Raw genomic sequence first — 16,538 nt, forward strand, 5'->3', positions numbered from 1 at the left:
ACTCATGTTACTCTCCACGGTCCACACACAACTCACCACACACCCCATTGAGAGCGAGAACCACTAATCATGACCACGAGAAGGTTACCCCATGTGACTCTACCCTCCCTAGCAACCGGGCCAATTTGGTTGCTTAGGAGACTCACAGCTTGTGGAGGCTCATGCTACTCTCCACGATCCACACACAACTCACCACATGCCCCATTGAGAGCGAGAACCACTAATCACCACCACGAGGAGGTTACCCCATGTGACTCTACCCTCCCTAGCAACCGGGTCAGTTTGGTTGCTTAGGAGACTCACAGCATGTGGAGACTGATGCTACTCTCCACGATCCACACACAACTCACCACACGCCCCATTTAGAGCGAGAACCTCTGAGGTTACCCCATGTGACTCAACACTCCCTAGCAACCGGGCCAATTTGGTTGCTTAGGAGACCTGGCTGGAGTCACTCAGCACGCCCTGAGTGGTAGTGGTACCACTCCAGGGGTGGTAGTCAGCGTCAATGGTCACTGAGATACCCAGGCCCACCAATATTCCACTACTCCGCAAGATGTTTCAAACTTCCGAGCTGCAGCAGAGTCTCCGGTAATCATCCAGGGCCTCACATCAGGCAGCAGGAGGTGGATTTGACCCCACAAATCACCACAAGGCTGCTGCCGCCTTGGGAAGCGAAAGCAAATAGTCCCACATCTTTACCCCTGTGTGTGTTCTGGAAAACTTGCAGCGTTGCCTCCATCATTTTTGACATTCCTATATTTCATTGGGCACTGCAGGTCAGTTCGAGGAGGATTTGTCCTTTATGAAATAGCCGGAGAGCCCTGTGGTTAAAACCACAAGGTTTTTCCCCTCCCATTACGAACACAGCAAAGGTGCCAACCCCTGAAAGATGGGCCACCTTTCATCATTTGTGCCTGAATTAATTTGTCCCATGTGTGATCTTGTAGGTCAGCATTGGTTTTCATGCAGAAGCTCGTGTTGTCTTAATTCCCAGAATGTTTTGATAGACTCAGCCAGTACATAGTTTCCTCTAGCTTTTTTCGCTCTCTATCCTTCAGTCTGGATTGATGGCTGTCATCTTGTCCTTCTGGAGAACTTGCATATACATAGAGCTTGCAGGCTTCCCTCCAGAATCCACTTGAGGACTTTTCCACTCTGTCTGACAGGCATCAGTAATCGAGTCCTTGTCCTGATCCTGGATACATGTGTTGGTATTCAGTCCTCGCTGTCTCTCAGGCACACACTCAGTGTGCTGGTAATTCATATTCAAGACTGTCCCAGTGCTATACCCTTCTCAGACAAACAGTCAGAATAAATCTGGCTATTCATCAAAGTCCAACAGATCCGCTTGTCTCTGCAGACCTAGCTTGGCAATGAGGAGATGCTTGGGGAGAAATTCACAGGATACTCTTGGCTCCCCGATTGTGTTCATTGTGCAGTTGTAGAAATGATGGGTGATGGGTAAATATTTTAACAGTCTTCGTCTGGAGTGACGGATAAAAGTAGTAGCTCTCCATAAGTTGTTAAGCACATGAAGGAGACTGATATTAAAGACACTTTCTTGACATGCGCTGACATAGCTGCTGTTAGGAGAGTGCTAATAAGCGAGGCAATTCCTGAGGGAGGGAGGGGAATGGAATAGGAGTACAATGATGGTTTCCGTTTCTTCCCCTAACGCCTGTTCTGGAAAGGTCTTTTGAAGGTCCCCCAGAGAAGACCATTGTTTCATTCACATTCATTGACGCTCCAAGACACCTGAAGTGTTAATATCTGCAAAATCCAAATCGGTTGACTCCTTATTCATATGCATTGGTATATAAACCAATTTTAACATCATATACAGTGTTTATGATTGAATAATATTATCCCAAGATCTTTTATAGTAAAACATATCTTATGTATTGCAAACTTGCAGATACCCCATTTCGCTGTTAAGGCCTTGTCTGCTCTACTTGTTTAAGAATCTGTGATGCATTATTTATTTTGGGATAGTATGAGTTTGTTCTGCATATGTACAGTTTTATAAAACTAAAATGTTTGTGCATATTTAACATCAAAAAGTGTATTTTGTGTATATGTGCACTTTTAGCATGGAAGCTTTGCCAAGTTTGTTGCATGATGCCCCAGCTTAAGACGGTTGAGAACAGCATGCTCAAGATTTTCTTTGGACAACCATTTATATGAGTTTGGATTGCAAGAGAGGCATTAAACTGAAGGTACCTTTGCGGTTTTATGTTGCAGCTTTTTTGGCTTTTACAATATTCCCATTTCCTTTTCTCTATAGAGAGTTCTCCTGTTCATTTTTCCACAAAAGGTTGCTGTTAGTCACAGTATGTCTGTGTTGGCGCTTAGCACTTCTAACTCTTGGACCTCAACGGCAATGACCGCACAATGTGTGACTGTTTGAAATAACAACAGGGTGTGCAATAAATACTGACCTCTTGGCCTCTGAAAGGCCACATCAAAAGCCAAGGGAGCATTCTGCGCACACTTAACACTCACGGTCTTTAGTGTTCGGTTGTGGTTGTTCGTCCCCAACTGAAACCCTGTATACACTAGGTATTAAGATGCATTTTGGGTGAACTGGTCACAAGTAGACCTGGTCATCTCGATTAGCCTCCACCTCAAAACTTCAAAGGAGACAAGCTTGAGTCATGTAGTGCGCGCTAGGCTAAAGTCCTCAAGTCTGTTCTGGAGACAAGCCAGAAGTCTCTCTCTCTCTCTCTAATCTGAAGTTTACCTCTACTGAGTGCAAGAAGGCTATTTGGGATCTCATTTCCTTTTGTCTATCTGCCCTGCAAATTGATCCCTTGGATCTGGATGAAATGGCAGAGTTGCCTTGTTCTCTGATAAACCTCTATTTCTCATAAGGAGCTGCTCCACAAGAGGAAATTGAGTTTCGCTGTGAGCCAAGAAAGCTGGTGCTTCATCGCAATATTTCAAGGCTTAGTTCTCAAGAACTCACAGTTTATTATGACAAACAGGAATTGTCGAACTCGCAGCCAAACAGCAGGGGCGCTAGTATGTTTATTCAATTATAAGCTCAACTTGAATGGAGTTGTAGGCAACCACTGACAAGTCTAATTGTATAAAAGACCTTTGACCGAATCTAGCTGTAGAATTCAGGGTCTGCCTATTAATTGTTGAATATCTGTTAGTTACACTGTTGAAGGAGTGAGATTGGAGTCCATAAATCTCTTAAACTCATCTGATTGGGTATAATGGACTTAATGCAGTATAATTATACATGGGGTCATTAAGGCCCAGGTATGCTTAATTTTTGCATATTCTGGAACGACTCACGCCTAGCCCGCTGCGTCGCCTTTGTGAGTATACTCTTATGATCGCGAGTGAATCCGAACACGTTTGACACATACCCACTACAATTTCCTTGTGATAATCTTTTAGTAGTCAATAGCCTGTGCCTAGTGCACAGACAATGACCATGTCCGCTAGTCAAGAAAATCTGGTTGTAGCGCGGTCCGACCGTGCAGACAGGATTATGGCGAATTTTGCATCACGCAAACCGTGCACGGAGCGATTGGCAACAAGGACGCGCAAAATATATTGTCCTTGTAATAAGTGCACTGTAAGTCCCTTTGGATAAAAGCGTCTGCCAAATGCTTAAATGTAAATGTAACTAAATATGCTTGTAATATCCAATCGCGTGGTCTTTGGCAATTCCCAACCCTATTGAGTAATTGAATTAATAGATGATTGTTAAACGTTTTAATGGTAGTTCCACGTCGTGAAATTCTAGCAGCTCAAAACGTACATATTGCAACCCTGATGTCATTGTCGACTAATTAAAAGTTACGTTTTCTTTCACACACAGAAAGAATTGTAGGCTAATTGTCTGGTGCATCTTTTGATTAACAGGAAATAACCATCTCTGATCATATAGTTTTAGTCAATACTGATGTTGGTCTGGTAAACCAGTCCATAATTTGCACTTGGACTCATTGTTCTTGCAGTGCATTATTCTAGTTCTCATGTTAAATTTGGTATAGTAGCATGTAACACAGTTAAAGGATGGGCAAGGAGGAGGCGAGAACCGGCTTGTCAACATAAATGATCATTTAATTAAACATAAACCAAAAGCACAAACATAAACACACACACGACAGACATGCCCGTAATTCTCTCTCGAACCATCGTCACCGGCCGCCTTTATCCCTCGCGCGCCTCATCAGGCCGATTGGGGACCGGGCTTGTGATATTCCGACCCGGCCCTGCCCCCCTCCGCTCCACATAGCAGTACATGGATTAAATGAGTCTGCTTGTATTTTTCTCTTTTTTTTTAAATTTCCTAAATTGATCAATTTTAAAAGAAAATCCCACCAGAATTCTTTTGTTTATCGTGTGTTTTTGAACAAGTCAAGTATAGCATGAGCCACATTTAGCAGCAATGCCAGGGGCTTGCAATGGATGTAGACTAACATTTTCCAGAATTCAATATTGTTGAATCCATTTGCTTCGGTCTCAAGCATATAACCAGCATTTTCTCTTGGCTGATGCATGTTATTTAGTCGCAGTCGTTACCTCTCTTTCTCCATCCCACCCCCTCCTTTCTTTCTCACCACCTCCCTGCCCCCCTTCCCTCATCATTCTCTTCCCCTCCTCTCTCATTTAGTTTTATCATGGCATTAGCAGATTAAGTGCTTGAACTAACGAGGTCATCAAACTGAGGCATCTCTCTGAGAAAGGCAGACAAGAGTGCGAAAAACATTTTCTCATTTTAGTGTCCAGAACACTGTCTATTAAGGTTGTCACGATACCAAATAAACGATACTGCTTATTAACCCTTTAAGCTCTGATGGTGTTAATAAAGATGTCCAGTTCAGTGGCATGCCCAAAATTAAAGGATTATAACTTGACACAAAAACAAGGAGGGTCAAGTGTTTGTTATCATTGTAAAAAAATCTTTTCAAATTTCAAATATTTTTCTGATTTGACATTATATATCTCTGGGTGTAAATAAGGAGGCTCAAGTTTTGTTCCCAATCATGTCGACTGTATCTGAGAACAATCTTGTGTTGATGTGACAAAGCGATTAAAAGTTAACGTAAAGATAACATAATTGATCATAGCGTCCAAAAACATCTCCAAACAAATAAAAGATAATAATTGTACATAAGAACTAATTACACATGCAAACACAACAATGACTAAAGGTTTGCATAGCATGCAGACATGATTTTAGTCATGAGATTTCACAGAATGAGTTTCATTCTGTGTCATTTGAGTCATCATTGAGTCATTTACATGGTGCCATCTCCTGGTGTTGGTCAAGAATGTAGTTGTTAATATTTTGACAATTTGTTTTTCCCCATGTGGGCCCATCCAAGCTTAAGATACAACAAATAAACATTAGTATAAATATGAGGACATTTTTAATATTGAAATGTAGTCCTTAATTATTTCTGAATTAAACAATAATTACTTCCCGTTTGCTGTCAAGTAAACAGAACAAAATAGAAGTAAACAGCGCTTGAAGTTATTCAGGTTACATTTCAACTACAAGGTCTATTGCACAGATCCGATATTACTCTCACTAGTGTACTAGACACATAATTAATGTTGAGTACTGAATTGAGTTCGTATTTCCAATTATGTAGAAAGACCGTATTTAATTGGTACCAAATTATTATAATTTTTTTTTTCACCTACAAGGTGGTGGGAAAAGGCAGATAACCGATTCGTTGGCTGATAGTTTTAAAATAAATTTCTGACATTTTAATAAGTGTTCTTAGTTTTTACATCGATCAGCAAGAACTTCAAACCACCTGCCTAGTAGTGTGTAGATCCCCCTCATGCCGCCAATACAGTGCCAACCCCCATCTCATGCACCAACAATCATCAATGCTATTATCTAATCAGCCGATTGTGTGGCAGAAGTGCAGTGCATAAAATCATGCAGATACGGGTCAGGAGCTTCAGTTAAGTTTCACATCAACCATTAGAATGGGAATAAATATGATCTCAGGGATTTGGAGCGTGGCATGATTGTTGGTGCCAAACGGGCTGGTTTGAGGATTTCTGGGATTTTCACGCACAACAGTCTCTAGAATTTACTCAGAATGGCGCCAAAAACACCAAACATCCAGTGAGTGTCAGTTCTGTGGACGGAAACGTCTTGTTGATGAGAGAGGTCAACAGAGAACGGCCAGACTGGTTTGAACTGATAAAGTCTGCAGTAACTAAGATAACCGGTCTGTAAAATTGTGCTGAGAAGATTATCATCTCAGAATGCTATTCTGGCGCACTTTGGGCATGGGACCTACACAATATTAGGCAGGTGCTTTTAATGTTGTGACTGATCGGTATACTTGCAGTGTACCCTCCAGCACTGTCCATGAAGGGAAAAAAACAATCTGCTAACTATAATCGTACATTTTTGCAGATAAGCAGCTATCGGTGCTGATTATCTGTAAAAACGGTTAATCAGTCAACCTCTAAAAGTGACATCCCTGCTGGCTGGGCAAGAGCTTTGTGTAGTAGGATACTCTGGGATTGGTGAAACCCCACACACAAACACTTGTCTTTAATCAGACATTGGCTCACTCGCAGTGTGTCTTTATGCTTGTTCTCACATGTCAGTCAGTAAGAGGAAGAAGCTTTCTTGGACTTGATGGGCCATTGAAATTTGCATAACGGTGATTGCAAGAACTACGGTTTGTTGTCGATTTAATAGGCGACCCGAGGCTCTTAATCTCCCTTTCTGTTTCTCTAAACAGTTTTTTTTCCTCTTGGCTCAGACCATTGCCTTGCCTGCTACATGTATTTTGACCACAGTTCACTCTGTATGCAAACGTTTGAGTGCATGCAAAGTTTAGCCGGTGTCCGATTCATGCCGTACGCTCTGGGCATGTGTTCCGGTCCTCTCACGGTTGAGTCAAATGTTTGCAAAGGTTTTCTCTGTGAATGGATATTCTTGTTGGATCTGTCATTTTCTCGAAGGCTATTGTAGACTAATTTGTACACATTTAAACAGCTCTGTCGAAAATGGGTAACCAAATGTAATTTATCTATTTTTAGTGCCAAAGTCTGTGGTTGAATCATATCTTCAAATTGTTGAAGGCCTAGTGATGTATCGCTAAATGAGTAACTGGATTTTGTTTATGTAATCTTTAAGTGACAAGGGGTGGACATCGCCAACTACCTCACAATACGATTTTTCATTTATTGATCATTTTTGTCTTATTTTCTGGTATTTATATTTCGGGGGGTTTCGGTATCTCAGCGAGTATTGATGCTGACTATCACACCTGGAGTCGTGAGTTCGAGTCCAGGGCGTGCTGAGTGACTCCAGCCAGGTCTCCTAAGCAACCAAATTGGCCCGGTTGCTAGGGAGGGTAGAGTCACATGGGGTAACCTCCTCGTGGTCGCTATAATGTGGTTCTCGCTCTTGGTGGGGCGTGTGGTGAGTTGTGCGTGGATGCTGCGGAGAATAGCGTGAAGCCTCCACACGCGCTACGTCTCCACGGTAACCCGCTCAACGAGTCACTTGATAAGATGCGCAGATTGACGGTCTCGGTCGTGGCGGCAACTGAGATTCGTCCTCCGCCACCCGGATTGAGGCGAGTCACTGCGTCACCACGAGGCATTGGGAATTGGCCGTTCCAAACTGAGGAGTGAATAATAAAAAAGAAACAAGACAAAATTCAATTAGTATCACAATGGGATCACGTTTGACAACATGTTTTGAAACGTACTGGGAAATTATGATTGGGTGGGCGATAGATATATTGTTTTAATCCAGCGTTATATTCCTTTTGTGTTATTTTTGCATTAAAAGGTGTGTTTTTCTCACAGTCTTGGGTGAGAGTGCTCGCTTATTAATTGTATACATTGTGATCTATATTGTTATCAACCAAACATTTAGTGACACACCCCTATCCTAGATGTGTATTGTCCATTCTATTCGTAGTCCAGATCCAGTACCTAGTCTCTAATGTTGCTCGCTGGCTGATGAAAGCTAGCCATTTTTTCCCAGGGTGGATGAAAGTAGATGGAGAGTCTCTTTCTATCTCTCATTACCCTTCAATCCCTTGTTCTCCCTCTCTTGGAGGTTGCCCCTCCTTCCTGGTTTGTTGAGCAAGAACAGGAAGCCTTTGAGTGGCTATAAATAGTCATCTCTCTTTCTCTACATTTTTCCCTTTTGTAAATCCCTACAGATAGCTCAATGTAAAACCGAAAGTATACTTTGATTTTGATGCATCTGCATACAGTCGATGTATACTCCATTTGACGGTGCGCGCATATACAGGCGTTTGGCGCATTGCACACTACAACTGCTATGAGGCACCGGATCATTTCTCTTCAGGAGTTTAGACTCATAAAGATGTCTCTATTCCTTCAGACTCGAGTTTTACAAGTGCTGGTATCTCCTGACCTCCTCACACATGTGCTCTTGACGTGCATATCTACTGTCTCCTATTATTTACCGGCGATTATGTCTTTTAGTGTTTCTTTGTGACAGCAATGGCTCAAATGTGAGTATTGCCCACTAATTCGCACAGATAATTCCAGATGCACGGTTAGAAAAATGCGTGCATTCGTGCTCGAGCTGATGACGAAGTTGGTTCACCACGTGTCCTGAACTGAAGTGTACTTTGGGTTTATGTGACCGGTCCGTCACTGGTTGAAGATTAGGGATTTGGTTTACAGTTTTTACTAGTATCTTGACATTATCTAGCTGGCTAACATAGTTGAGGTTTTGTCGAAATTTGTGAGACGGACCCGTGATGGCCTTGACATCAGTAATCGGTAACGTTTTTCATTGAATGTCATCGTTATCCATCAAAGCTAATTTATTGCCAAGAAAATGTAACATTTAACCGAAAATATGAATATTATTCATGACAATAGAAAAACACAATCATATATCGCTAGGGCTGGGCGATATGGCCCAAATTGTTATCACGATAATCTTTTTTTTAATTGTTCGATATCGATATTTATCACTATATACATTTACACGTTGCACTTTCTTTTTTTTATTTCAAAGTTGATGGAAGAAAAGAAGAAAAAATAAATTCTAAACAGTCAAAATAGTCTCTACAAAACTGCACAGGGGGTCCAGAGACGGCCAAAGCCGTATATTTTCATTAAAGTGAGAGACTCGTCGACCAACTAGACTAGTGATTTTAGTCTTTCCTTTTCCATTCCAGACGTCTAATTAATTTTCACAAAATTAGAACCGAAATCGATGTTTATTGGATTTGTTTATTATTAAAGGCTCGTAACATGCTGATTAATAAAGACACATTTAGAAGGGACAAACGTTTTGGTCTAAAAGCTGCTTTGAAACCACGTTAACTCATGCGGCGCTTCATGTCCACACACATGCAGGGAAAGAGGCGACGCGTGCGGAGCGGTACGGACAGAAACGATGCATGTTTGGTGCTAGAGAACAATATTCAAGATTACCGCGCAGAAAGATCAGAGCCGTCGTCCACATCACTGTTGTTCTGTCACGCTCTTCGCTAGAGACGATGAGAGGATGCAACCCTTGTCATGAAGTCTTGCGGTGCGGATGGAATCAATCCGGTGTCCAACGTAGCCTAATCATTAGCAAGGCAGCTAGCATTAGCAAGTTCATCCAGTCTGACCCTACGTTACCACTGGCGCGTTGTGAGCGAAGTTGAGAGCGTTTTCAATTCATTCTAATGAAAGCCGAGCGTCATGCTCGCAAGGTGGATCGTAGGATTGGCAGCGGTGCGGAGCAACACTCTCCTAGCACTGTGAGCGCCTTTGAGCGGTTTTCGTCCGCCCCAGTGGAAACGCAGCCTGAGAAAGCCGAACTGCTTGTGTTTTAGTGACACGCAGTAAATATCGAAAATTCCTCAAAAGCTTATCGTGGATTTTCTTTATCATGATATATATCGATATCGTTTTATCGCCCAGCCGTATATATAGCTAAATATAAAATATGTAGTTAACTACTATAGTTGTTCTGGCAACCGACTGACAAGTCCATTTGTAATATATGCTGCCCACGGTGCACCAGTGCTGTTGCCCGACTGCCAGCGCCCAGCAGATAAACTCCTCTTCAAGAGCTTCTCCAAGCCTTGCCAAGTCTAAAGCGCCTAGAGCGCTTTTCCCCCTCTGCTTTCTATCCTTCCCCTCCTCCTCGTGTTGGGCGAACAAGCGGTGTCCTTGTACCGCAGCTCTCAACATTCAAAAGTGGTGTCAGTTACCCAGAGATCCATGTGAGAGGGCTGTTTTGAGGAGGAGGGAATAAAGGAAAAAACATGGAGAGGTGAAGGTGAAAGAAAATCGAGAGTGTGTCAGTGAAGTCTCTGGCATTCAAGCAGCTTTGAGAGGTAAGTTTGTGGTTGAGAAAGACCGGTAGAAGCACGTTAGCTTATGATGTAAGGTCTTAAAGCAGAGATTTCTGGTGGAGCAGAAGTTACCTCACGGTCTAAGGGTCAAGTCCGCCTTCCGTGGAATGTTTGTTTGACCCCATTTCTCCCATTTTGGCCTCTTTTGTTTTGTTTTCCTCAGCTAGATCCTTGTTCTCTCTGTATCTACACCCTCAGAGCTCCCCAGAACGTGCTACAGAGTTATACAAAATTGGAGCACTCTTCGTTTTCAATGGGGGTTTTTTTTTGTGCATTGCCCCTCGCTTGGTTCAAATTGATTACGTGGGGTACGTTTAGCTCCGCCATGTTTAAATCAATTCCGTGTGGGCCTGCTTATGAGTTTCGCACTGTTTTACTGGCAATTGAATTTATAGTGACGATCCATTTTCATTCTTGACCACTTCAGAATAGACACGTGTAATGAAGTGTGCATTTGCGCTTTGTTACTCCCTTTGTGTTTTTAGCAGCTCGCTATTTCATGTTCACACATCTGTATGCATGACCCAAAATCTTGCTTGGTCTCATGAACATTTCTGGTTTGACATTTTGTGGGGGTTTCCCTTTTCAGCACCGTGCATTGATGTCTGTTCAGCAAGTATTGCACTATTATCTTCATCATGCTCTGCTATCTCTGCGGTCTTTCTCACAGATGAACTTGTGAGTTTGCGCTGATGTGCAAGTCGATGGTCTGAGATTATTTGTTCGGTTGGATGCCTTTTTTTGGCACCCAGAATGCCAAGAATGCTTGGCTTCCAAAATTGTCTATTAGCGCTTTTCGATTACAGAATTATACAAATGCAGGTGATTTTAATGTAGAAAGTTCTGTAAAGAAATAGGGTTGTGCCGATGGACGATATCATCGTCCATCGTGATGGCTGACCAACGTCACGATGTAGAGCCACCATCGTGATGCCACGCCCCCTTTTGCGAGTCTTGCTAGTGTGACTCACTAATCCTAGTCTCTTCTATAGTTAACCTAAAAACTTTGCAGGGATTGCTCTGTAAATTAAATTGAGAATATAACTAATGCATATATGCTATTTTAAATACTGTAGTATATGCCAGAGACGTGACGTGTTAGTCTGTGAAAATACCGTGTCAGGCAGGCTGCACAAATATTGATCTTGACATTGTTAGCTTCTTGTCTTTTTTTTTTACATGTCTTACACTGTACATTTAGATTAAAATATGTTATGTTGTAGGCTACAAGAAAATGTATACACTGAAGCGGCAGTTTAAGATAAACCCAGACCAGCGAACGTCAAATAACTTTTGTCTGGTTAATACTTTTAAAGAAACATTTCCTTGGCCATAAATCCATAATGTCAAATCAAATGAAAGAAACAAGTTGAATATGAATAACACACGTTTATTAAAACATAGAAGAACAACAAATGAAGAACAAGAAAACGGGAACAACACTCAGACCGAAACTCGGCATTAACATTTCACTTATAATTAGCAGCACAATTAACTTCAGCACAGGCTACAAAATAAATTATGTTATTGAAATATTGTAAAGTGGTCATATGAACTACACAAATGAACGTTTAAAAAATAATATGCAAAATCGAATAGCTCCGCAACGGATGGCGAAAAATGCGTAAAGAAGTCTAATATCTTTCACCAGACCATGTTTAAATTTCGATGTTTCTGGCCAGAAATACCAACATATTCACTTTATCTGGTTTTAATAAGCTGCGGATTGGAGTAACTACACTACCCGCTGTGCTGAAGACCCGCTCTGATGGAGTACTGGTAGCACATATGCACAGATATTTCCGTGCTAACCTTGCCATGAACGGAAACCTTTTGTCGTCCTCTTTCCCATCAGTGGCCATTTCCTGCAGGTACATGGTCATTTCTGCCTCCACCTTTTGCTCATCAGTGTGTAAAATAACGAAATTATAGTTTTTAAGTGGAAAATAGTATTTATGTAAAGAGATATATTAAAATAAAGTGCACAACTCTTCTTAAGTGAAAGCTAAAAAAAAAATGCTTCACGTGTCGTGCAACCTACTGATAAAGCGCCGACGAGTCATTAGTTGGGTTAGTAAAATAACGAAATTATAATTTTTCATATAATTTTTGAAAATTATATGAAATTATATAATCCCGCCCCGCCCTACCCCACCGACGATATCATCGTCCATCGCGATGTTTTACTGTCAACATCGTCAACTGCCAATTTAGGGGACATCGCCCAACCCTATAAAGAAATCAACTAATTGTGGCACAGTTGATCAGCTAATTTTAGTTGGGTTAAAATGCTTGGATTATATAGCAGATAACCCTAAAAAATTAAATATTTCTCTGCGTATTCACACTGGTATGTTTGGCGTTAACATGTTTATTGCAGATCATTGGTCATTGACGAATAGGATTACAAATGAGATTAGAAGTGAAATCTGTTGGTGATTGCTGGCATGTGCTGGGTTGTTATCCAACATTTAGACGAGTTAATCTCCTCTGGAACGTTCTAAAGCTAACACCAGATCCCGGTTCAGTCCACGTTGTGAGCTCTGCCAAATTCTGAGAGCTGTTTCTTCTCCATGGTCCCTGAGGGCTCTTTATCTACATTGGTTCTCACGTGACCCACCCTGCCCTGTTTCCACCCCCTGCACAGTTACTGATCTTGAATGTGGGTTATTATTGTACTGAGCACTGCTTATGCAAAATGGCCTGAGGTCAAGAGGGGGCAGGACTTGTTTGAGAGAGGTGATGAGAAAGGACAAGGGTGGTTGAAGTAGTTTCCGTAGCGAAGATGGAACTTTGTGGAAATCGTGTCATTAAAAGACTGGCGTAGGGTGTAGAAAACGTGGCATCTAATTTTCTAAACCAGTTTTTTTCTTTTTTGTAACTTCAGATATTCTGGGAGTGAATGAGTTGTGTTGACTAATCCATTGTGGCAGTTTATAATTCCTTTGAACTTCAAAGAAGTGTTTCTCTTTATGCTGAGTCATTGCGCTAACTTGCCCCAGGTGGTTTGGCCAAAAACTCATAATTAGCAATAAAAAGGGTGTTTATTGTTTGTTATTTCCTCTGCAGTGATTTTCGTGACTTTAGGTTCTGTTAACGGTTCTCAAACGTGCAATTTTCCACCATTGCACACCTTAAATACTCCGTGTTTAGGAATGACACCTCTGAGCCTGTTGCGAAACACACGGTGCGAGATGTAGTAGATGTAGATGGAGTGATGGTGGCGTAGTGGGCTAAAGCACATAACTGGTAATCAGAAGGTCGCTGGTTCGATCCCCACAGCCACCACCATTGTGTCCTTGAGTAAGACACTTAACTCCAGGTTGCTCCGGGGGGATTGTCCCTGTAATAAGTGCACTGTATAATACATTGGTACTCAGAAGGTTGCTGGTTCGATCCCCACAGTCACCATTGTGTCCTTGAGTAAGACACTTAACTCCAGGTTGCTCCGGGGGGATTGTCCCTGTAATCAGTGCTCTAAGTCGCTTTGGATAAAAGCGCCTGCCAAATGCGTAAATGTAAATGTAGTCCGATTCCTGAGCGAATGATTCTTCTGAGCAGGTACTTTTGAATCTACAGCGAAACTTTGGTTTGTTACTGAAACAATTTTGAAATCTGAACTACTAATCTCATTTCATAAAAGGCTCTTGAGGACATTACATGCAAAAATAAAATGGCATTTCTTATTTCCAAATCTTTCTCAAGTCCTAAAAGAATCGTTTAACAGAATCGTAAACAGGATTGTTAAATTCCTTTCGATGGTTGGGACACTAACCGTCTAACAGCCACTCAGACCTTATTTTTAGACCTTAATGAAAGCTTGCACCAACTTCTGATTTCCACAGATGGAGAAGTGATTTTCTGGAGGGTTACGGTTTGCATTGTACAAGTTGATGGGGGAAAAATATAACCCTCAGAGGATTGCAGTCGGTCCGTTGAGGTTCACATCTGCGCGTTATCCTGGCCTAGTCATCTGGTTGTGGTCAATTCCATTTCCAGCCAGTAAAATCTGTCCAGTTTGTTTTAATGAGTTTATGCCATGAAATGAATTCCTCCTCTTTGAAAGGAAGCACAGATTCTCCAGGCCGCTCGAGGTCAAGCCGAGCGTATCATGAGCTAGTTGCGTTCACGCCAATTGCAATTGATTGGGCGAAGTGAACTGAGATGGACTGCATAGACTCTCCGTCTCATGTGCATTTACTTAGAGTTGTTTGTTAGCCTTTGCTTCACTTTGAATCTCATTTTGTGCCAGACAGCTTAGCGTGTACTTCCTTATGGAATCAATAGATGCTCAGCCATCCGTTAAAGCTTGTGTGGTTATCAGACGATCTGAGGTCTCGCTCTCGTTCGTTTTGGGCAGACTGTTCTTCTACCATCTGGCTTAATGCAGGTTGCTCGCCCTGAATGCATGTGCACTTCAAAGCCTTGTCTTTTTTTCTTTTTCCCACGCAGTAAACACTATCTTGATTGTTATGCTGTCTGTGAGGGAGATTTTCCTCTCTGCTTGTTTTGAGGTTGAATTACTCAAAGCAGTACGGGGCTGTTCTTCTCAGGGCACATAAGCACTTCCCTCTACTCATACGCCCTCCTGCTCTCATTTTTGCACTTTCTCTCTTGGTTGTCTGTTTTCACATATGGGTTGAAAAGTGAGAGCACCCCGGAGGTGAGCTGGCACTGATCCATCTTGTAGAAACTGGGGGCGAAAAGCAGTAAAGTGTTGCTTAAATTTTGTGCTGTCTACAGAGCTGATTTGAGTAAGTAAATGCCTTCCGTTGCGCATGCTGCAATTCCCATTGTTCCTGTTTAATGCAGTTTCTCAAGACTATTGTTACACTCTCAAACTCAGAAGTGACTAGTTTGGCAGTGCAAATGGGCATTCACACTGATAGCGATTTGCAGCAACAATGTGGCAGGCAGTCATGCATTTTCAATGAGAAATTACATTTTTAAGTTGACGGAGAATGATTGCAAAGCGTCAAAGAGGAGTGCAGTTTAACTTTATGGAAATGCAAAGCGAGGCAATATGGCGTTCCGCTTAGGGTTGGATAAAATATCGATTTTTCCGATTAATCGCTATCATCGTTTGAACAATCCCGCTATTGATTCTTACTTTAAAGTTTACTTCAGTTCATGCCACGTCAATCTGATGTTGTTTCAACTACCGGGCCAAACGAGGGCTTACTAATGCGTGCCAGGGCCAGCAGCGTTCCCACTATCACTTCCAGGGCTTCATCGTGCACCCTCAGGTCTTCCTAGGAGCCAATGGCCAAGCGGCCTGACCCGCCGATTACCCTTGGGCCAAAGAAGACAAACAGGGGACTGAGACAGGGTCAATGTCAAAGGCGGAGTTACGATGAGTCCGGTCAGAGGAAATGCAGCCTGAGAAAGCCAAACTGCTTGTGTTTTAGTGACACAAGCAGTTTGGCTGATTTCGTCTACTTACCTGGACTTATGTTTCGCTCTTCTCTGTTGATCTGCTGGTAGCTTGATATCTTGTATCTAGATATGAGTATCTTGGTGCTGAAACCTCTGACCTGACTCATCATAACTCCACCTTTGACATTGACCCCGTCTCAATCCCCTGTTTGTCTTCTTTGGCCCAAGGGTAATCGGCGGGCCAGGGCGCTTGGCCACTGGCTCCTAGGAAGACCTGAGGATGCACGATGAAGCCCTGGAAGTGATGGTGGGAATGCCGCTGGCCCTGGCACGCATTAGCAAGCCCTCGTTTGGCCCGGTAGTTGAAACGCAGCTACTGTGAACAAACCTTAAGACAATGAGTGTTGACATCAGGATTAGTTTAGTCTGATTAGTTTAACTTGTTTCCACTTCCTTTGTTGCATCACTTTGCATTTATCGGTGTGCACGTTTTTTTAGTTGATTAGCTTAACGAAGCAAGCCATTGTTGCTTAATGTCTGTGTAGACCACTTTACCATGTAGCATAATGGTTGGTTTTGATCATCAAACTGCTAGTATTTTCTTGTGTTAGGTGTATTTTAGTGGTGTAAACGCAGATCTGCTTTGCTTTTGAATGCTTGTTTTAACAACCCAGGTGTTGCTCGAATATCGAAATTGGTAGTGAGAATAGTCAAATTGCTTTCATAAGCAACCTTGGTCTTTATAACGGGAATGTACCCAAAATAACTGGAATCAAATCAGATTGACTTGGCCTAACCCTAACCTAACTGTAT

The 16,538-nt window shown here is 42.2% G+C and overlaps 2 protein-coding genes across 6 annotated transcripts in view; both read left to right on the forward strand.

Annotated features, from left to right (window-relative positions):
• LOC127638174 (neuronal acetylcholine receptor subunit alpha-7) overlaps window positions 1-16,538 on the forward strand; it is a 320,680-nt gene that overhangs the window by 169,452 nt on the left and 134,690 nt on the right. The gene's annotated exons all lie outside the window — the stretch shown is intronic.
• znf609a (zinc finger protein 609a) overlaps window positions 1-16,538 on the forward strand; it is a 134,603-nt gene that overhangs the window by 74,964 nt on the left and 43,101 nt on the right. Inside the window, exon 1 of one of the 4 annotated variants that reach the window (XM_052119576.1) lies at window positions 15,022-15,103. The exons of the other annotated variants lie outside the window; for them this stretch is intronic. The gene's annotated coding sequence lies outside the window, so the exon portion shown is untranslated. Of the gene's footprint in view, window positions 1-15,021; window positions 15,104-16,538 lie in introns of those variants that run through there. 4 annotated transcript variants of the gene reach the window in all.

The sequence above is a fragment of the Xyrauchen texanus genome, chromosome 46 (assembly GCF_025860055.1).
Source record: "Xyrauchen texanus isolate HMW12.3.18 chromosome 46, RBS_HiC_50CHRs, whole genome shotgun sequence".
Classification (NCBI taxonomy): domain Eukaryota; kingdom Metazoa; phylum Chordata; class Actinopteri; order Cypriniformes; family Catostomidae; genus Xyrauchen; species Xyrauchen texanus.